The sequence below is a fragment of the Geotrypetes seraphini genome, chromosome 9, assembly GCF_902459505.1.
Source record: "Geotrypetes seraphini chromosome 9, aGeoSer1.1, whole genome shotgun sequence".
Taxonomy (NCBI): domain Eukaryota; kingdom Metazoa; phylum Chordata; class Amphibia; order Gymnophiona; family Dermophiidae; genus Geotrypetes; species Geotrypetes seraphini.
Window position 1 is genome coordinate 111,976,641 of NC_047092.1, and position 22,196 is coordinate 111,998,836.

General features: G+C 45.1%; 1 protein-coding gene across 8 annotated transcripts in view; it reads left to right on the top strand.

Annotated features, from left to right (window-relative positions):
• STK25 (serine/threonine kinase 25) overlaps positions 1-22,196 on the top strand; it is a 407,778-nt gene that overhangs the window by 300,751 nt on the left and 84,831 nt on the right. The window lies entirely within an intron of this gene.

Genomic DNA, 22,196 nt, shown 5'->3' on the forward strand with positions numbered 1-22,196 from the left:
AGGTAGAGTCTCCATGGGATTAAAAACTGGTTGGCAGATAAGAAATAGAGTGGGTTAAATGGACAATACTCGGACTGGAAAAGTGTCACGAGTGGAGTGCCGCAGGGTTCGGTGCTTGGGCCCATGCTCTTCAACATACAGTGGAACCTTGGTTTACGAGCATAATTCATTCCAGAAGCATGCTCGTAAATCAAGTTACTTATATTTCAAAGCAAGTTTCCCCATAGGAATGATTGGAAACTCGCTTTGATTCGTTCCACAAAACCCCCTCCCCCACCCGAGGCTACCGGCGCTGCTCCATCACCCCTTCCCCCCACTCTAACCGGCATATGCTCAAGGCCTGGCCCAGGCAAGAGGTGGGAGCTTGCTTTCACTCTCACAACCAGCAGAAGGGGTAAGGAGCGTGTTTGAGAGGAAGGGCGGGCGGATGCTGCTTTCAGCACGGGGGTGCGATGCGGTTCTCATGGGGGGGGGGGGCGTTCGCGGGAGGGGTGTTTCGATGCCGGTTCAGGGGGGGAGGTGCTCGCATATCGGAACATGCTCGTTTTGTGAGGCAAAAATTTTCTGAGTGTTTTGCTCGTCTTGCAAAACACTCGTAAACCGGGTTACTCGCAAACCGAGGTTCCACTGTATTTTTAAATGACATGGAAATTGGTACGACAAGCGAGGTGATTAAATTTGCAGATAATTCAAAGTTATTCAGAGTAGTGAAGACACAGAAGGATTTCGAAGACCTGCAACGTGACATAAATACGCTCGAAATGGGTTGCGACAAGGCCAATGAGGTGTAATGTGGATAAGTGTAAGGTGATGCATGTCAGTAACAAAAATCTTAGACACGAATACAGGATGTCCGGTGCAGTACTTGGAGAAACGCCCCAGGAAAGAGACTTGGGAGTACTGGTAGACAAGTCAATGAAGCTGTCCGCGCAATGTGCGACAGCGGCAAAAAGGGCAAACAGAATGCTAGGAATGATTAAGAAGGGGATCACAAACAGATTAGTGAAGGTTATCATGCCGCTGTACTGGGCCATGGTACATCCCCACCTAGAATACTGCATCCAGCACTGGTCACCCTACATGAAGAAGGACTTGAAAGGGTCCAGAGAAGAGCGACTAAAATGGTTAAGGGGCTGGAGGAGTTACTGTACAGTGAGAGAGAAACTGGGCCTCTTCTCCCTTGAAAAGAGGAGACTGAGAGGGGACATGATCGAAACATTCAAGATAATGAAGGGAATAGACTTAGAGATAAAGACAGGTTGTTTACCCTCTCCAAGGTAGAGAGAATGAGAGGGCACTCTCTAAAGTTAAAGTGGTAGAAATCTGGAACACTCTTCCTAAGGCTGTTATAGGGGGAAACACCCTCCAGTGATTCAAGACAAAGGTAGACAAGTTCTTCTGTACCAGAACGTATGCAGGTAAGACTAGACTCAATTAGGGCACTGGTCTTTGACCTAAGGGCTACCGCGGGATCAGGCTGTTGGGCATGATGGACCACTGGTCTGACCCAGCAGCGGCAATTCTTATGTTTTTATGAGGCCTTACAGATGGGTCCTGAGTAGGGGCTACCAGCAGAGAAGAGGGTAGGAGAGAGAAGGAGAGGTGCTAGCGCCAGCTGATTGCCTACAACAGTTGTCACCGGCAGCCTCAGGGCAATGGGTCCTGGGACACCGGGACATGAAAAAACTCTTGTGAGCCGCAGCGGGCAGCACAAGGTAAGGAAAACAGAAGGAAACACCACTTCACCAGGTAGGTATTCTTCAGGTAATCACTGGGTTTATTCTTAAAATCAAAATAAATCAAGCCAGCTTGCTTGTTTCCATATTAATCAATTCAAACAAAAACATAACTTGTCAGGATGTTCAGTGATCAAGAATAGTCCCAAAACAATCAAAATATATCATTAAACATCATTAAACAGTCTCTGAGTAAATGTAGGTTAGATATAGTCCCAAACATATAAGGCAAAATCTTCCTCAAAGCTGGGACTGGCTCTCCAGCCAATTCACAGTCCAATAACTTGAAAAAAAATTAAAACAGTCTCTGGTGCTGATATCTTCAGCCTGAGTCAGTGCTACGGCACTGACCCTACCAGCAGCTGATGTGCTGGTCAGGCAATGTGCTCCGCGTGGTAACAACTTTGCCAACAATAGGCCCTCTATCCCACCACTGAGAACGCGGGGCAAATCCCACTGCCTGGGACTGGAACAGCCCTTCCCCCACTCAGGGGAAACAGAAAAATACAAAATTCAAAATAAGTCTTTCACAGTTCTCATCGGGTGCCTCCAAGCACACCCCCCCTCCATCAGGGTTACCCAAAAAGAGAACTTTGAATTAGCTTAGTTAAGCAAAGTTGCAGTTATTACTTAAGCAGTTTCAACTGTTTGCCTCTAGAATAGCAAACCTCCATGGGCAGGACTTCATTCTGTAGCTCAGCATATGGCTCTGGGTCCAGCTCCATGTCCTGAGGAAGTTCAGGCATGCAGAGAGGCGGTTCCGCTCCAGCCTCAGTCAGCTCCATGCTTTCCAGATGGTTGCTGCCATTCAGAGCTCTCAACCTTGAGTGCCGCTGCCTGTTCTCTAGCTGCTCCTTCTCCTTCTATAGGTCAAAGAAGGAAAGTTATCCAATGTCTCAGTTTGGGGTTTAAATGGGGCTGTTTGTGTAGTGTCTGCTTTTGAACTGTGCACTGCTCTAGGGACACTCCTAGCAGGCATAGGCTGCATACCACACAGTGTTTCTCAACTACTTCAATCTAAGTACCCCCAACCATAGATCTCCCAACCCAACTCTAAACCCACCCAGAGTCTGCCCCAGATCCTGCCCCCTTTACTAATTATAATGCAATTTTTCCTTTCATTTTTCATATACACACAATATACGTAGCAGATATAAATTCTCAAAACTGACACATTTCAGGCAGTATATTGAAAATAAAAATTATTTTCCCTACCTTTGTTGTCTGGTGACTTTATTTTTCTGTGCTTTTAACTAGAGAATGACACGGTGGATGTTACCCGCGGCTAGCCGCAAATAGCCACGGGTAACCCACCAAAACGGTGGAGGGGGAAAGGTGCTCACCACAGGTACAGGGTCAAGGCCATACACTGCCCCTGCAGTTAAGGGAAGGAACGTGTGCGGTCACCGATCATGAGCAGCCCCCTCCCTCCTTCCTACCTACCCACCCGAATCTATCTATCTCCCTCCCCCTTACCTTTGTGGCGTGTTTTACGGTTGCAGACTTGTTGAAGCCGCCAGAGCATATGTGCAGACGCGTACATGTGTGGGCAGAAGCTTCTCCTCTGATGCAACTTCTGATGAACACTCTGGTGGCTTTTAACAAGTGTGAAACCTTAAAACACATGGAGAAGGTAAGGGGGAGAGAGGGAGATGCATGGACCGCGCAAGGAGTGCCGAAGGGCAGTGAGGTGGCGAGAAGGAAGGGTGGATTCTACGGGGATGGGGCGGTGAAGGGGACGGTGGTCTGGTGACGGGATAGTGACGGGGACAGATTTTTTTCCCCGTGTCATTCTCTATTTTTAACTGTTTCCAGTGCCGCCTTATTCATTGACTGTTTTTCTCTCCTTCTTCACTTTCTGCCATGCATCCACTCAACATTCAATTTTTCTGCTTTCTTCTCAAAATATATTTTTCCATGTCTCCTTCCTTCCCCGTTTCCATGGTCTGACATCTCTCTCCTTCCCTCCCTTCTCCAAGTCATCTCTTTCCTCTCCTTCCTTCCCCGTTTCCATGGTCTGACATTTCTCTCTTCCACTACTACTACTACTACTACTGCTACTTCTACTATTTCTATTGTGCTACAACACTCCCCTCCTTCGCTTTCATTCCCTAGTCTGGCATCTCTTCCGTTCTTTAGTCATCTCTCCTCCCCCTAGTGTAACATTTCTCTCTCCCTTACGTTCTGCTCCCTGCAGTTCAACTCCCTTCCGTTCCTCTTTTCTGGTCCCCCTCCCAGTCCAACATTTCTCCCTCCTATCTACCAGCCAACATTTCTTTCTCCTGCATGCTTCTTCTCCGGTCCTCCTTCCCTCCCCTAACCAACATCTCTGTCTCTCCCTCCATGAATCCAGCTTTTCACTCTCTGCCCTCTCCCCCTTCCCTAAGTGTGCCATTTCTCCTTCCCTCCTTTCTGTCCTCCCCATCCATCTTGCCCTCTCCATGAGTCCAACACTTTCTGCCTCCTGCATGATTTCTTTCTCTGTCCTTGCCTCTTTCCTTGAATGGCATTCCTCCTTTCCACTCCTCCCAGCACCATCTCACCATGCACCATCTCATCCTCCCCTTCAGTGTGTAGCACCTTTCCTTTCCCTCCCCTTCTGCCAGGTCCAGCAGCACCTCTTCTCCCTTCCCTTTTCCCTTTCCTCCTTCCTCTCCAGCAATACCTCTTCTCTCTCTAGCCTAGCGGCAGCTCTGTGTACTTTTAACTTCACCACACAGCTGCTGCTAACAGTAGTTTAGACGCAGTTTCATCAGGCAGGCTCGGGGCCTTTGCTGGGCCGGCCCGTCTCACATCATCAAAGCGACCCAGCCTAGCAAGGGCCCCGAGGCTGCCTCATGAAACCGTATCTAAACTTTTGCTAGCGGCAGCTGTGTGGCAAAGTTTAAAAGCACACAGAGCTGCTGCTGCTGGTCTGGGGGTGCGGAGACAAGACGAAGGCAGGAGTCTCGGCGGCTGATGCGCAAAGGCAGGAGTCAGCTGACACAGACGCTGGAGCCTCTCTTCCTGCCCTGTGTTCTGCGGTACACTTGAAATCTCAGGAAGCACACAGTTTGCGATACATTGGTCTACACTTAGCGCTTCAGTATACCAAGAATTAAATTTAGTAGATCTAATTACTTTAATTTTAACAGGAGCTCTAGTTTTTCCAATTTTCCTTCTCTGGAAAAGATTTGGTCCTATATTTAACCTTTCAAATATTTAAATATCTGTATCATATCACCCCTGTCCCTTCTCTCCTCCAGAGTAAACATGTTGAGGTCTTCTACTCTCTTCCTGTACTTTGGACGCAAGCCCCCTACCATTTTCATTGTTTTCCTCTGGACTGCTTAAAGTCTTTTTATATCCCTGGCCAAGTACGGCCTCCAAAACTGAACCCAATACTCCAAGTGGGGTGTATTCACCAATGACCTGTACAGGGGCATCAACACTATCTTTCTTCTGCTAGTTATGCTTCTCTCTGTACAGCCTAGCATCCTCCTGGCTACAGCCACCACCTTGTCACATTGCTTTGTCATCTTCACATCTTCAGACACTATCACTTCCAATCTGTGCATATCAGCCTCTCGCCTCCCAGCACATACATCACTCTCAGATTTCTGCCCAACCTGGAAAGATGTGTAGGAAGTGACCACAAAAGCAGCAACAACAACAACAAAAAAACCCCAAGCATAGTACAGTACAATATTAAGCTAAATGGAAGTAGTGAAAAAAATAGCACTAAACCAGAAGTAATGCATTAAAATGGAGGTAAAATTAATGTCTAACTTTTACCTCTATTTTACACGGTTGAGTCACGTTATTACGACCACCTGCTAATATCCAGAATAACTATCTCTAGCAGAACAGACGGCAGCTAGACACCATGAGAGTGACTTAATAAGATGCTGGATGGTTGCTAGAGTTATCTGGAGCCATGCAAACTGCAGTATGTCTGATAGTTGCTGAAGGGTGAGTGGTGATGGATCCAGTCATTGAACATGTTGATCAAGATGGTCCCAAAAGTGCTCAATTGGGTTAAGGTCTGGGGAATTTGGAGGCCAAGGAAGTAGCTGGAAGTCTTGGTCAGTGCTCTGCAAACCACTCGCAAACAATTCTGGTGGTATGACATGTTGCATTATCATGTTTAAAGATCCTATCAGCCATGGGAAGACCATTAACATGTATGGGTGTACTTGGATCAGCAAGGATGGAGAGAGACTCATATTAGTTGAGAGTGCCTTCCAGAGGTATCAAGGGACCCAGAACATATCAAGTAAACATTCCCCAGATAATAACGCTGCTGCTACCAGCTTGTGTACATCTAACAGTGGTTACTGGGTGTTTGTTCTCGATGGTTTCACACCTGATACACCAACCTCCATCCGTTTGGAGTTCAAAACATGACTCATCAGAGAAGGTAACCCTTTGCCAGTCTGTGCAAGTCCGATGTCGGTACTCCTGTGCAAATTGCAGCCATTGTTTGTGATGAACCATCGTGAGCATGGGTGCAGTTGCCAGCTGTCGCTACACAGATCTGGAAGTCCCCTAGTTCATTTGGATGGTGAGTTGCTACACGGTAGCATGCTGATTGGCCCACACCAACCTGCGCAGCCGATGTTCACCTCTCGCATCGATGACTCGTGCTACCCTACAGTTACCATGTTAGGTCATTGAAAAGGTTCCATTCATCTACTCATGGTACACTTTAACCACAGCAGCCCGTGAATAGTTAAACTCCATCGTTTTCAAAATGCTGTCACCCTTAGCCTGGTAGGGAATGATCATGCCTTTTTCAATGTCTGATAAATTGCGCTTTTTTTCTCCATGACAACTATGGTCACTATATTGGCAACTTGCTGCCATCCAAGTTTCAAGTTTATTTGAATATTAATATACCGCTTTTATAGTTAAAGCGGTTTCCAATTAATACAAAGTATTAAAAAGTTTAAAATATAAAATAAAGGGAACAAATTCACAGTTACAATACAGACGCAACATGATACACATGGGCATAACATAACATAACATTGTGCTTATTGACCGCATAACCAGAAGTTCAACGCGGTTTACAAAAAGTTATAAAAGTAAACATGTTACATGAAATAAGATAATTCGTTAAACAGTCAAATATTTAGAAAAAGATAGGTCTTCAATTGTTTTTTAAAATGGCCATAGGAATAGGTAGTAAGCAACAATATTCGGAATTCGTTGTCATGAAGAGCTGCCTGAGATGCCAGAGTATGATTCAGAAATTTCTTACTCCTGCAACCCTGCACAAATGGAAAATTAAACAAAGGATGAGTTCTTCTACTATGTCTGTATGATGCTAAAGAAAATCTATTAACTAAGTAAGAAGGAGCTGTACCATAAACAGTCTTGTAACAGAAACAGCCTAGTTTAAACAATACCCGGGCCTCCATTGGCAGCCAATGCAATTAGCGATAAAAGGGTGTAACATGATCAAATTTCTTCAGGGCATAAATCATTCTAACCACTGTATTCTGTATTATTGTAAGTCTTGCTAATTCTTTCTTGGTGACTGTCAGATAGATATTACAATAATCGAGAAGACTCAGTAGTAACGATTGAACCAGTGGGGAGTGTGTGGCGCAGTGGTTAAAGCTACAGCCTCAGCACCCTGGGGTTGTGGGTTCAAACCCACGCTGCTCCTTGTGACCCTGGGCAAGTCACTTAATTCCCCCATTGCCCCAGGTACATTAGGTAGATTGTGAGCCTGCCGGGACAGACAGGGAAAAATGATTAGTACCTGAATAAATTCATGTAAACCGTTCTGAACTCCCCTGGGAGAACGGTATAGAAAATTGAATAAAAAAAATAATCTAAAAGCAGTAAATTCAAAATAAGATCTAATTGTTCGCAATTTCCATAATGTGAAGTGGCATTTACGCACTACAGCATCTATCTGAGCATGCATTGTAAGATGCTGGTCTAAAATAACTCCTAAAATTTTTTTTTTTTATTTTTTTTTAATTTAATATTTATTGAGATTTTCAATATATTCAAGCATATTATAACTTGTACAGAAAGGAAATTTAGCAAGAAATTAATACAAATGAAAACATATATCAAAGAACATATAAGCATAAATTTCTACTCAAGTCCTCAAAAAGATCCAAGAAGGAAAATAGGCGACAAAAAAATTATTAAAACAAAGTAATAGCTAGTCGAATGAGATTGAGGCACCCTTTCTTAAACTAAGCACTTTCTTTCTCCAAAGATGCAGTTGTGAGAAAAGTTGTCAGTTGAGATGGCTCAAAGAAAACATATTTATGAGAATGGTAATTAACAACACATTTACATGGGTGTCGCAAGTAAAAAGTCGCCCCCAGAGATAAAACACCAGGTTTCCTTAACAGAAATTCTTTTCATAACTCCTAAAATTTTAATCGTTGGATGAATTATATACTGAGTTGAATTTATACTAATAAAAGGTTCAGAAGAAATATTACTAGCAGTCGCCACAAAAAACTTTGCTTTGCCAGAGTTTAGTTTAAGTTTAAATTTTTGCATCCAGGAATCCATCTGTTTCATTACAATTTCAACTTTTGTGGTAATCTGGGATAGGGCTGAAGTAAAAGGTATGACAATAGTAATGTCATCAGCGTAACTAAACAGTTCTACATCCAGGTTGCTCAAATGATGAAAGAAACACTGAATAGTGTAGGTGAAAGTGGAGAACCCTGAGGAACACCACATGGGTTATTCCAGATTGAAGAGAGGTGGGTCCTAAACCTAGCTTGGTACAATCTGGACTCTAGAAAATCTTTGAACCAGGAGTAAACATTTCCTTGAAGGCCCAGAGTATCCAAACAAATTAATAAAGTATGATTATCTACTAGATCAAAGGCGCTACTAAGATCAAATTGAAGCACTAGTGCACTTTTGCCTTTACTTAGAAGGCTTATTAAATAATCCAATCGGAAAGAAGTAGGGAGATTGTGGATGCCTTTCAAGAGGCTCTGCTCAGACAAATGGTGACGGAACCCACAAGGGAAAAAGCGATATTGGATCTGGTCCTCACAAATGGAGAGAGTATCTCTAATGTTCGAGTGGGTGCTCACCTGGGTAGTAGCGATCATCAAACGGTTTGGTTTGATATAACGGCTAAAGTGGAGAGCGGCCGCACGATACTTAAAGTCCTAGATTTCAAACGTACGGACTTTAATGCAATGGGAAAGTACCTGAAGAAAGAGCTGTTAGGATGGGAGGACATAAGAGAAGTGGAAAGACAGTGGTATAAGCTGAAAGGAGTGATAAAAATGGCTACGGACCTTTATGTGAAGAAAATCAATAAAAACAAAAGAAAAAGGAAGCCGATATGGTTCTCCAACCTAGTGGCTGAGAAAATAAAGGCGAAAGAGTTGGCGTTCATGAAATATAAAAAAACCCAAGAAGAGGAGAGCAGAAAAGACTACAGGGTGAAACTGAAAGAAGCCAAGAGAGAGATACGCTTGGCGAAGGCACAGGCGGAAGAACAAATGGCTAAAAATGTAAAAAAGGGAGATAAAAATTTTTTCAGATATATTAGTGAAAGGAGGAAGATAAAAAATGGAATTGCTAGGCTAAAAGATGCTGGGAACAAATATGTGGAGAGTGATGAGGAGAAAGCAAATGTGCTAAACAAATACTTCTGTTCTGTGTTCACAGAAGAAAATCCTGGAGAAGGACCGAGATTGTCCGGCAAAGTTACACGAGAAAATGGAGTAGATTCTGCGCCGTTCACGGAGGAGGGTGTTTATGAGCAACTTGAAAAACTGAAGGTGGACAAAGCGATGGGACCAGACGGGATCCATCCCAGGATACTAAGGGAACTCAGAGAGGTTCTGGCGAGTCCTATTAAAGACTTGTTCAACAAATCTCTGGAGACGGGAGTGATTCCTGGGGATTGGAGGAGAGCGGATGTGGTCCCTATTCATAAAAGTGGTCACAGGGATGAAGCAGGAAACTACAGGCCTCACTTCAGTTGTTGGAAAAATAATGGAGGTGTTGCTGAAAGAAAGGATAGTGTATTTCCTTGAATCTAATGGGTTACAGGATCCGAGGCAACATGGCTTTACAAAAGGTAAATCGTGCCAAACGAACCTGATTGAATTTTTTGATTGGGTGACCAGAGAGCTGGATCGAGGACATATGCTAGATGTAATTTATTTGGATTTCAGCAAAGCCTTTGATACAGTTCCTCATAGGAGGCTGTTGAACAAACTTGAAGGGCTGAAGTTAGGACCCAAAGTGGTGAACTGGGTCAGAAACTGGCTGTCGGACAGACGCCAGAGGGTGGTGGTTAATGGAAGTCGCTCGAAGGAAGGAAAGGTGACTAGTGGAGTCCCTCAGGGTTCGGTGCTGGGGCCAATCCTGTTCAATATGTATGTAAGTGACATTGCTGAAGGGTTAGAAGGAAAAGTGTGCCTTTTTGCAGATGATACCAAGATTTGTAACAGAGTAGACACCGAAGAGGGAGTGGAAAATATGAAAAAGGATCTGCAAAAGTTAGAGGAATGGTCTAATGCCTGGCAACTAAAATTCAATGCAAAGAAATGCAGAGTAATGCATTTGGGGATTAATAATAGGAAGGAACCGTATATGCTGGGAGGAGAGAAGCTGATATGCACGGACGGGGAGAGGGACCTTGGGGTGATAGTGTCCAAAGATCTAAAGGCGAAAAAACAGTGTGACAAGGCAGTGGCTGCTGCCAGAAGGATTCTGGGCTGTATAAAGAGAGGCATAGTCAGTAGAAGAAAGAAGGTGTTGATGCCCCTGTACAGGTCATTGGTGAGGCCCCACTTGGAGTATTGTGTTCAGTTTTGGAGACCGTATCTGGCGAAAGACGTAAGAAGACTTGAGGCGGTCCAGAGGAGGGCGACGAAAATGATAGGAGGCTTGCACCAGAAGACATATGAGGAGAGACTGGAAGCCCTGAATATGTATACCCTAGAGGAAAGGAGAGACAGGGGAGATATGATTCAGACGTTCAAATACTTAAAGGGTATTAACGTAGAACAAAATCTTTTCCAGAGAAAGGAATTGACTAATAGAAATAGTTTTTTAACATTACAAGTAGTAGCACCAACTTTAGCTGAATAATAAGTTTTTTGTTTGCCCCTTAACATAAGTTTATAATTTTTAACTTCTAGTCTCCATTTTACTTTATCCTCGGCTAGTTTAGATTTTATCCATTTTTTCTCGAGGTGTCTTTTTTTTTTTTTTTTTTTCGAAAATATGTTTATTGATGAGTCAACAAGAGAGACCAAGAATACAAAGAAAAAGGAAAATAAAACAATGATCATTGAAAGTACAATACAATAAACAAAAGAGAAGCGCAGAGCGCAACCAGTAAAAACTGCAGCGCATAGTCCAAAGCAGAGATGTTATGGCCCTCAGTCGAGGTGTCTTAAGAATGTTTCATTTCCAATAGTTCAATATCATACCACTTTTTAGCATCATCTGAACATCTTTTTATGGAGCAATTTCATCTAAGATGGTATTACAGTTGTTCCAATTAGATAGAAATTCAGAAGTATTGTTTTCTAAGAATGAATCTGCGCATTTCCAAAATTCGATGGGGTCTGGAGATTTTCTAACTAAAATTTTTTGTTTTTGTTGTGTCAAGATTGAGTTTGATTGCACAGTCCAATCTACAAGAAAGTAGTATATGTAGTGGTCGGACCAAGGGGTCTGTGACCAACGTCCTCCTCATAATTCAATTGTAGGTGAAAAATCTGTTTTAGTAGTTATGGAAACCATGTCAAGTTGGTGACCATCTTTATGAGTTTGAGAAATTTGTGAAATATGAAAGCCTAAGGTAGCTAAAAAAATATTTAAATCATTCACATCTGGATTAGAATCTATTTCCGGATGGAGATTAATATCACCTAACAGACAGTGGGGGGGCAATTAATGAATTATTAAAAATAAATTAATAAAAAACTGTTTGGTCTGGGCCCAAGATCCGGGAGGGCAACAGAACAGTATACAGTTTAAAGCAGGGGTGCCCACACTTTTTGGGCTTGCGAGCTACTTTTTAAATGACCAAGTCACAATGATCTACCAACAATAAAATTTTAAAAAAACACAACGCACACTGTACGCATTGAAAATGTTAATCATCATTCCTATTCCAGGGTTTTCAAAGAGGTCAAAGCAGATGACTCTATGCACTATCACTTCAGTAACAACCATACAAAAATAGACAAATATACTCCCTCCCTTTTTACTAAACCACGTTAGCAGTTTTTAGTGCAGGGAGCTGCGCTGAATGCCCAGCGCTGCTCTCGCACTCCTAGGCTCCCTGCGCTAAAAACCTCTATTGCGGTTTAGTAAAAGGGGACCTTAGTGTAAAATATAGACAGCAGATATAAATTCAGACACATTTTGATCACAAAATTTAAAATAAAATCATTTTCCCTACCTTGTCTGGTGATTTCATGAGTCTCTGGTTGCACTTTCTTCTTCTGACTGTGCATACAATCTTTCTTCCCTTCTTTTAGCCTGTATGCTTCTTCTCCTCCAGACCTCATTTCTTCCCCCAACTTTTCCTTCTTCTTCCCTGCCCTTTCTTTCTCTCTGCCTCCCTTTCATTTTTTTCTGTTTCTCTTCTTTCCTTCTGTCTCCCTGCCTGCCCTTTTTCTTTCTTTCTCCCTGCCCTCCCCCAAGCCACTGCCATTGCCATCGGGGACCAGGACCCAAACGCCACCAATAACAGGCCCCAAGCTCTCCCTGCTTCGGCCAACCAGCATTCCTCTCCCTGACGTCAATTCTGCCATCGGGAAGAGGAAGGCTGATCAGCCCAAGATCGCGATCGACCTATTAGGGGAAATGCTGCCGGGTCCTGCCTTCGCGGAAACAGAAAGTAGGCAGGACCCGGCAGGAAGAAGAACAAATGCTTGTCTCCCGCTTAGCCCGTAGCGAACGCTTGCTTCAGGGCTCTCAACATGTGCGCGCCGGCTTCCCTTCTCCCCTCCCCCCCCCCCGGACATAACTTCCGGTTTCGGAGGGAAGAGAAGAGAAGCCGGCACGCACATGTTGAGAGCCCTGAAGCAAGCGTTCGCTACGGGCTAATGCGGGAGACAAGCATTTGTTCTTCTTCCTGCCGGGTCCTGCCTACTTTCTGTTTCCGCGAAGGCAGGACCCGGTTTTTTGTTCAGCAGCGGCAGATGACAGCTGGGCGGATCGCCCAGCTAAAAGGCCCTAGGGAGAAAGAAAACTGGAGAGGAAGGCTGATCGGCCCGTAGATCAGGACGGCAACACGAGTCTATCACAGAGCCCGGGATAGGCTCCGCGATCGACTCGCGTTGCCTTCCTGAGCTACTGGTCGATCGCGATCGACGCGTTGGGCACCCCTGGTTTAAAGAGTCTAATAAATCTAATCTATTAAAAGTACAAGAGATTATCTCTAATCCATTTTTAATCAAAGAGTCTTGTATTGTAAAATTAAAAGTCTCATGTAGTATAGTGGACAGAGTGGAATGATTTTGTAATGAGGGGGTAGCACATCATTAATGATAGGATCTTCATCGGAAAGTAGTCAGGTTTCAGAGAGAAAAACGCATGATAGGTTCTGATCAATTATTCAATCTTTAATGATTTGGGCTTTGCCTCTAATAGAACAGGCATTTAAAAATGGGGAGGATACATTGCATAAAATAAAAGAAAGGGGAGGTAAAATACAAAAGGTAAAAAGGGAATATTTAATGTAAGGCCTGGTGTCTGAGGTTTTGAATAAAAAATTAAGTATAAATCTCAAAAGTATCTCTTAAAAGAAATGTTTTAAGATTCGATTTAAAATTATTGAGATTCTTTTCTTGTCTTAAGGTCAGAGGTAAAGCATTCCACAGTGTAGGAGCGGTTACAGAAAAGATTGTTCTACATGTTATATCATAAAACAATTGGCGGACTGAAGGGACCACTAAAAGATATTGTTGGGATGAACGTAGTTATGCTATGTGGATCATATGAGATTAACATCCTATCTATAAAAGATGAAATGTGATTAGATTGAATTTTAAAAGTAAGAAGTAGTATTTTGAAAGTAATCCTATGTGAAATGGGTAGCCAGTGAGCTTTTCTGAGGAATGGTGTTACATGGTCAAATTTTTTAGTATTAAAAATGATTTTTACAGCAGTGTTCTGAATGACTTGCAATCTCCTGATCTCCTTTTGAGTGATGCCCTGACAAAGTGAGTTACAATAATCTAAAGTTGAAATTACTAAAGAATGGATAAGAAAATTGATTGAATTCGGATTAAGTAGTGATTTGAGAGATCTGATCATTTTTAATTTGAAGAAACATTTGTGTACCACAGAGCTGATCTGAGATTTAAAAGATAGCTTGTCCAGGATCACTCCTAGAACTTTAAGAACATAAGACTTGCCTCTGTCGGGTCAGACCGGAGGTCCATTGTGCCCGGCAGTCCACTCACGCGGCGTCCCCTCAGGTCCTACCTAGTGCTCCTACCCTAAAACTCACATACGCTTTTCGCTTTTGTCCTGTAGAGTAACCTTCTATCTATACCCTGCAATCCCCTTCGCTTCCAGGAAGTCATCCAGTCCCTTTTTGAAACCCAGTATTGTACTCTGTCCTATTACCTCCTTTGGAAGCGTGTTCCAGGTGTCCACCACCCTCTGAGTGAAGAAAAACTTCCTTGCATTCGTTTTGAATCTGTCCCCTCTCAGTTTTTCTGAGTGACCTCTTGTTTTTGTTGTCCCCGCTAGTCTGAAGAATCTGTCCCTCTCCACCCTCTCTATGCCTTTCATGATTTTATATGTCTGTATCATGTCTCCTCTCAGTCTCCGCTTTTCCAGGGTAAAGAGCCCCAGTTTGTCTAACCTTTCGGCATATGAAAGGTTCTCCATTCCTTTTATCATCCTAGTTGCTCTCCTCTGGACCCTCTCAAGTATCGCCATGTCTTTCCTAAGGTACGGTGACCAGTATTGGACACAGTATTCCAGATGTGGTTGCACCATTGCTCGATACAATGGCAGGATAACCTCCTTCGTTCTGGTAGTGATACCTTTTTTGATAATGCCTAGCATTCTGTTCGCTTTCTTTGAGGCCGCTGCACATTGCGCCGCTGGCTTCATTGTTTTATCCACCAAAACCCCCAGGTCTTTTTCTAGGGTGCCTTTCCCCATCACCCTTCCTCCCATTGTATAGCTGTACATGGGGTTCCCTTTCCCCATGTGCAAGACCTTACATTTTTCCACATTGAAGCTCATCTGCCATCTTTTTGCCCACTCACACAGTTTGTTCAGGTTGCTCTGCAGTTCTTTGCATTCTTCAACAGTTTTGACCCTGTTGGAGAGTTTTGTATCGTCTGCGAACTTGATAACTTCGCACTTCGTGCCCGTTTCCAGATCGTTAATGAATATATTGAACAGCAGCGGTCCCAGCACTGACCCCTGCGGGACACCACACGTGACCCCTTTCCAGTCAGAGTAGTGTCCTTTTACTACTACCCTCTGCTTCCTATCCACCAGCCAATTTTGGATCCATCTGTGGACGTCCCCTTCCACCCCGTGGTTCCACAGTTTCTTCAGCAGGCGCTCATGGGGTACCTTATCGAAAGCTTTTTGGAAATCCAGATAAACTATGTCAATGGTCCTTGGTCCTTGGTCCAAATGTTTGCTTATCCTCTCAAAGAAATGTAATAGATTCGTTTGGCACGATCGTCCTTTATAGAAACCGTGCTGGCTTGTTCTCCTCAGTTCATTTTTTTCTATATGCTCATTGATACCTTCCCTGATCAGTGATTCAACCATCTTCCTGGGAACTGAGGTTAAGCTCACCGGTCTATAGTTCCCCGGGTCGCCTCTCGATCCTTGTTTGAAGATTGGTGTAACATTTGCTATCCTCCAATCTTCCGGGATTATCCCTGTTCTCAAGGATAGGTTGCAAATATGCCTGAGTAACTCCGCTATTTCGTCTCTGAGCTCTTTCAGTATTCTCGGGTGGATCCCATCTGGGCCAGGAGATTTGTCAATTTTTAATCTATCTATCTGCCTTAGAACATCTTCGAGGCTTACCTCCATGCATGATAATATACCCTCCTGATCCCCCTTGAAGATTTTTTCCGGTTCCGGCACATTGGATGTGTCTTCTTTTGTAAAGACCGACGCGAAGAACTTGTTTAGTCTTATCAGCCACCTCTTTTTCCTCCTTCACCACTCCTTTCTTGTCTCCCTCATCCAGAGGTCCCACCTCCTCCCTCGCTGGCTGTTTCCCTTTTACATATCTGAAAAATGGTTTAAAATTTCTTGCTTCCTTGGCTAGTCTCTCCTCGTATTCTTTCTTGGCTTTTCTGACCACTCGGTGACATTCTTTGTGATGCTTCCTGTGCTCTTTCCAATTTCCTTCAGTTTTGTCCTTCTTCCACTTCCGAAATGATGTTTTCTTGTCTCCTATCACTGTCTTTACTTCATTGTTTATCCATGCTGGGTTTTTAGTCTGATTCTTTTTGCATCCTTTCCTAAATCTGTGTACATATAGGTTTTGTGCCTCACTTACCGTGTCCTTGAGTAGGGACCAGGCTTGCTCCACAGACAGAGCTTTCTTGGAGCTGTTTCTGAGCTTCTTCCTCACCATTTGTCTCATGGCATCATAGTTCCCTTTCCTGAAGTTAAACGCTGTTCCCTTTGATCTCTTCCCCTTTGGTAATCCTACTTCCACTTGGAACAGAATCATGTTGTGGTCACTGTTTCCTAGCGGTCCCATTACTTCCACTCCCTTTGCAGGTCCTTTAAGCCCGTTGAGGATCAGATCCAGGATCGCTGCCCCTCTCGTTGGAGTCTGGACAAGTTGTTCCATGAAACAGTCTTGGACGGCTTCCAGGAACTCCGTTTCCTTCGTACATTTTGAATTTCCAAGACGCCAGTCTATCCCGGGATAGTTGAAATCTCCCATAACTATAGTGTTAGCGTTCTTGCATTCCCTCCTCAGCTCGGCTACCATTTCTGTATCCACTGCTTCAGATTGCCCAGGTGGACGGTAGATCAGTCCCATCTTTATCTCGGATCCGTTTTTTCCTGGTATTTTAACCCACAATGACTCTAGTTGTCCATTTGCCGCTGCTGTATCCACACTGGTTGAGTGGATGGTTTCCCTTATGTACAGTGCTATTCCTCCTCCTTTTTGATAAGTCCTATCTTTTCGGTAGAGTTTATACCCTGGCAGTACTATGTCCCATTTGTTTTCCTCGTTCCACCATGTTTCCGTGATCCCTATGATGTCTAGGTTCTCATTTTTGGCCATGACTTCCAATTCCCCTATTTGTTCCTTAGGCTCCTTGCATTAGTGTACATGCAGTTCAAGTCCTGGCATTTAGTCTTCCCCGCTGTTTTCCCATGTGCTTCAGTCTTCTTTCTGTCCTCTTCCTGGCCAGCCAACTCCTGCATTTTATCTCTTTTGTCCTCCCTTTGTGGTATGTTTCTATTGCCTTGCCCATGTGGCATGTTCGTATTTTCTTCTTCCTGTGCCTTCCCATCTTCCCGTTCCTTTTTGACTTCCCCTTGTAGTATGTTTATCATGTCCTCCTCTCTCTTCTTTTGTCTCCCTTGTTTTTCCATAACCTGTTGCTGTCCACATGTGTCTGCCCAGCATTTTTCCCCCTCAGTACCTTCACTGGATACTGTCTCCCGAACCATCGATATCGGGTCGACTGTCGGCTTTCCCCTTCCGTTTAGTTTAAAGCTTGCTCTATCGCTCTTCTGATGTTATTTGCTAGTTGTCTAGTTCCTGCCGTGCTCAGGTGTAGACCATCCTTCTTGTAGAGCTTGTTCTTTCCCCAGAACGCTGTCCAGTTCCTCACGAAGAGAAATCCCTCTTCCTCACACCATCTCCTCATCCACGCATTTATTGATTGTAGTTCCGTCTGCCTCTTCGTTTCTGCCCTCGGTACTGGCAGGATCTCTGAGAAGGCTATCCTCTGGGTCCTCGTCTTCAGTTTCCTTCCTAGGATCTTGAACTGTTCGGTCAGTGCATTCTTGCTGTAATCTCTCCTGGTGACATCGTTCGTCCCGAAGTGGACTATCACTGCTGTCTCTTCCGTGTCTGCTCCCTCCATGATTCTTACAATTCTGTCGACGATGTCCGTTGTTCTTGCTCCTGGGAGACAGGTCACTAGCTGATCCTCTCTCCCTCCTGCTAAGTGACTGTCTACTTGCCTTAGGATTGAGTCTCCCACCAGGATTGCAGATTTTCCCTTTTTCAGCCTCCGTTGCGGTCGCAGGTCTGTGTCCCTGGTGTTCCTCATTTCTTCTCGCTCTAGGCACTGAGAGTGCCTCTCCTCTTCTTTCAGTAAACTTCCTCCGTGGGTATCCTCTACCTTGGTGTCAGATACTTCTTGTCTTCTGCTCTGTGTGTCCTCCTCGTCTCTCCACTTCTCGTGTTCCTGCTCTTGCACTCTCCTGTAGGCATCTTCAGTGAACTTCTCGAGCTCCCTGACCTGCTCCTCGATGCGCCCCTCTCGCGTAAGATCTTTGGCTGTCTGGAAGGGGTCTTCTGAGATGTAGAGTCCCTCTAGTTCCTGGATCCTCAACTTCAGGTGACTGACTTCACTCCTCAAGCTCTTCAGTTCCTGACAACGCCCGCACACGTATGACTGCAACCCGGAGGGGAGGTAGTCGTACATGTGGCAGTCCATGCAGTACACTGGGAAGCTCATCCTCTGTGTTCCTTCGGCTTGCATTCTTTTTTTCTCTTTAGGAGTCCTGATGCTAGCATGTTCACCCCTGGGCCTGGCTCTTCCTTACCTTCTTCGTCTTCCGCTCCCCTTTGCTTGTGCGTGTGTGTATGTTTGCCTCTTGTTTGCCTTGTGTTTGCCTTCTCCGCTTGCTCGTGTATTTGTGTTTTTCCTCGATTCCGCCTTATCTTGTTCTGCAGTGCTTGTTGCTGTCTTTGTGTATGTTCACAGGTGTGCTACCTGCTTGGCCTGCCTCTACTTTATCTTCTGCCCATGCTTCTTGTCCTCTGCCCCTGCTTCTATTCTTCGGTGCCTTCCTTGCCTGTCGTTTCCCTATATATGTGGTCCTCCCTGGGCCTACTCTGCCTTTTGTTCTGTGTTTGTTAACCCTACGCCTTTCTTGTTTGTATGTGGATGTGGATGTGTCCTTACCTTGATTGTCTTCTTATCTTGGGGTCCTTAGATGTAGTGACCCGGCCCTTCGCAAAGGCCCTTCGCAAAGGCGAGCGCCTTTGCTGCGCGCCGTTGGCTCCCTTCCTCTTAAGGAGGAGCCCGGCCGATGACACTGCGCTGATGCGGTGGGGTGGGCGGAGCCTCCTCTCGCCGCTACCTGCTCCGCTCCGCTGTTCTCCTTCTCCCCTCTTCGGACTACTCTCTCCGGCTCCTGTGTCTCTTCGCCGCTGCCTACACGCGGCTCAGTGGTTTTCAAGTGCCGCGGCTCCCTTCCTCTTAAGGAGGAGCCCGGCCGATGACGCTGTGCTGACGCGGTGGGGTGGGCGGAGCCTCCTCTCACCGCTACCTGCTCCGTTCCGCTGTTCTCCTTCTCCCCTCTTCGGACTACTCTCTCCGGCTCCTGTGTCTCTTCGCCGCTGCCTACACGCGGCTCAGTGGTCTTCAAGCGCCGCGGCTCCCTTCCTCTTAAGGAGGAGCTCGTCCGATGACGCTGCGCTGATGCGGTGGGGTGGGCGGGGCCTCCTCTCGCCGCTACCCGCTCCGCTCCGTTGTTCTCCTTCTCCCCTCTTCGGACTACTCTCTCTGGCTCCTGTGTCTCTTCGTCGCTGCCTACACGCGGCTCGGTAGTCTTCAAGCGCCACGGCTCCCTTCCTCTTAAGGAGGAGCCCGGCCGATGATGCTGCGCTGACGCGGTGGGGTGGGCGGAGCCTCCTCTCGCCGCTACCCGCTCCGCTGTTCTCCTTCTCCCCTCTTCGGACTACTCTCTCCGGCTCCTGTGTCTCTTCGCCGCTGCCTACACGCGGCTCAGTGGTTTAGTACAAATTCAATTGGGATTGAAGAGATACATATTGGGGATACAAGGGTTTCATATTGATCCTGGGAAAAAAGCATACATTTGGTTTTTGGTATATTAAGATAGAGAAGATTTTGACAGAACCAGTCAGACACAAGATTTAATTTTTGATTAATATTCAAGATTTAGGCATGATTGTAGTTCTGGACTGGGTGGATTAGTTGAATGTCATCCACGTAGGCATAAACTGCGAATCCTACAGATTGGGCAACAGTTAACAATGGTGCAAGAAACAAGTTAAATAACATAGGCGAGAGAATAGACCCTTGTGGTACTCCTGAATCTTGGGAAATATGGCTTTGAAGAAGAGTTTTGAAAGTGGACTTGATATTGTCTGTCGGAGAGGTAAGAGTTGAACCATTTAAGAGCGACTCCAGCAATTCTTAGTGTTTCAAGATGATTGAAGAGAAGTGTATGGTCAATTGTGTCAAGTGAACCAAATTAGATGAAGGGAAGATAATCCATTGAATATGTAGAATAATCAGATACTATAGTGGTTTTCATTTTTACATCTTCATGGTGTTTGCTTTAATGATTTGATTATTCTACATATTCAATGGATTATCTTCCCTTCATCTAATTTGGTATACGATTTTAGGGTTGATATTTGGTTAAGGCCCCTCTATACAATATCTTTAAATCAAGTGAAATCAGGAGAACCGATTTTTCTTTGATCCAAATAATTTCTGACCGCTGTGACTAAGCCCAAAAGAGATAGTTCTGTTGAGTAATGTGGTCTATATCCTATTTGGTTAGGATGAAGTGCATTTGTTTGCTCGGGGAATGGTGTTAATTGATTAAAGACAATCTTTTTTGTTAGTTTGGCAAGATAGGGAAGTCTGCGCACGACACGTGCATTTATTCATTGGCTATGCGTCCTTGACGTCAGAGGTAGGCGGTGATCACAAAATGTGACTCGACCGTGTAACTATGGAAGCGCTCTGATCAAAGGACCTCCTGACCCAGGCCCCCAGTACAAGAAAACCCTTTTATCAGGCATCAAATCCCTCATTATCAGGCATCCCAAATTCCCATCCCCCTCAATAATACTCGGTTCCAAAATTGTATCCTGTCATTCTCTTCAGGTGCTATTTCAGAAAATGGGAATAGTTCTGCTACTGTCTGGGACCATGTACTACTACTGCTGCTACTACTAATCATGTCTATAGCACTACTAGACATACGCAGCACTGTACATCAAAACAGAATATACAGAGGGGTCATGTGATGCATCCTGCCTGAGTGGACGCGTGCAAGTGGAGCTCCCTCATATCCTCACTAATATCAGCTAATATCTTCTGCTATTCGCTACCAATGACCAGATTGTTACCTTTGGGGTGGAGAGGACTATGATCTGCCGCATCCAGAGTGGTTTCCCTGGTATGCCCTTAAAAACGGCAAGAGCAGTTAAAGATCGGCCCGCTTCAACCTCGGCCAAAATGGTGGAGGAGACCACGACTTTTACAGTCCCCGCAGGGGAATGGATGCAAGAGATAACATGCTCGGTGTCTGCAGCGCTGGCGGATCGCTTGAATAAACTCCATTCAAGCATGGAGGAAATGCATGAGAAGTTTGATTCTCATGCCCACCGGCCAACAAAGGTGGAGCAATGAGTAGCGGCGCAAGAGGACACGTACAGCGGCCTTGATTCCCAGTTGCTCGTGCTGCAAAAAGAAACCAAGCTCCTGAAAGCGCAGCTCAATAAGCAGGAGAATAGGAGCCGCAGAAATAGCCTCAGGCTGGTGGGGCTCCCGGAAGCCATTAAGGATGCTGAGCTGTATGCCATCTTTTCTACCTGGCTGCCTGAACAGCTGCAGTTGCAGGAGAGCGGCATGCTCTTTACCTGTGAAAGGGCACATCGGATCGGCTCCCCACAACAGCAGGAAAACCGGAGGCCTCACACAACAATTGTAAGATACAGCAGCTGGAGGGAGAAACAGAGCATCCTGCGGGCTTACCGTAAAAAGGGGCCCTTGGAATACAATGGAGTGAAAGTACTCGTCTTCAATGACTATTCCATCAGAGTGGAGGTGCAGCGCAAGCTAATGACACCCTTCTGTTCAGCACAGCACTCCAAAGGCATTCAATTCACCCTCACTTTTCCTACTAAGCTGCAAGTTTGGAAGGGATGGCAAGTCGTTTACCCTGCAGGATGCGGATGAAGCTCGCCTATTTCTGGACACTGGACTATAGCCTGTTGAACCTAGGTTTGGAATGCCGGCATGGGACGACAGGGTGGCTTCACCGGAGGCCACATTTAGTGCACCCTGGGGTTTCTTTTTCTCTCTCTCAGCTTTCCTGCTGATTTTGATTGGTTTAGTTCTATCCTCCCAGGACAGGCCTATGACTCTATACTGTGGCAGGGGGCCCACCATGGACCTGCATTTGGTTGCTTAAGATGGCTTTCTGTGGTTTATATTTCTATCTCTTCTCTGGCTGACTCTTAACATCTACATACTCTCTTGGGGCTACCCAGAG